Source organism: Buceros rhinoceros, unplaced genomic scaffold, assembly GCF_000710305.1.
Source record: "Buceros rhinoceros silvestris isolate BGI_N320 unplaced genomic scaffold, ASM71030v1 scaffold355, whole genome shotgun sequence".
Classification (NCBI taxonomy): Eukaryota; Metazoa; Chordata; class Aves; order Bucerotiformes; family Bucerotidae; genus Buceros; species Buceros rhinoceros.
In genome coordinates, this window is record NW_010410901.1 from 24540 (window position 1) to 25128 (window position 589).

General features: G+C 38.5%; 1 protein-coding gene across 2 annotated transcripts in view; it reads right to left on the reverse strand.

The window, feature by feature from the left end:
- Nucleotides 1–589, reverse strand: part of WAC (WW domain containing adaptor with coiled-coil) — a 61755-nt gene that overhangs the window by 14830 nt on the left and 46336 nt on the right. The gene's annotated exons all lie outside the window — the stretch shown is intronic.

Here is a 589-nt window from a genome sequence, read left to right on the forward strand (position 1 = left end):
GGGAGAAAGAGTGACCAGCAAATGACAAAAAGGGTCTGTGACAAAGCTGTTCCCCAAAACCTCACTGCTCCTTATAAAAAGGTTTACTCCCTTATTAGAAAGGTATAGCTGGTTGCCATGTATGATTTTCTTTTGGCTATTGTAATTCAGAAAAACTTAAATGGCACCATTCGTAATTCCTGGAGATGGTATGCTATGCCTTTATCTACAGAGAAAAATGAGTTGTAGGATAGACATCTGCCGAAGATTAGGACTGAGTGTCTGTAAGATAGCCAACATTTAACCTCTAAAACTTCTGACTTGCTTCTGTTTGTACCCTCAAACTTATCAGTATCCCAGTGTCTCCAAGTAAAGCCCATCACTGGGACAGGACTGCCAAGCAAACAAACAAAACTCGAACACAAAACAACTCCCCTCTCCCCATAAAAACAGCAAAAACCAACCCAATTTTGAAAAAATTACATGTATTAATGACATGTAATCAAAAGTTCCTTTTATTATTAGTCCCAGAAGGGCAGATAAAAGGACCTCATGATTTTATGATCTGGAGAGCACTGTCATGTTGCTTCTGATATAATAACAAGGAAAG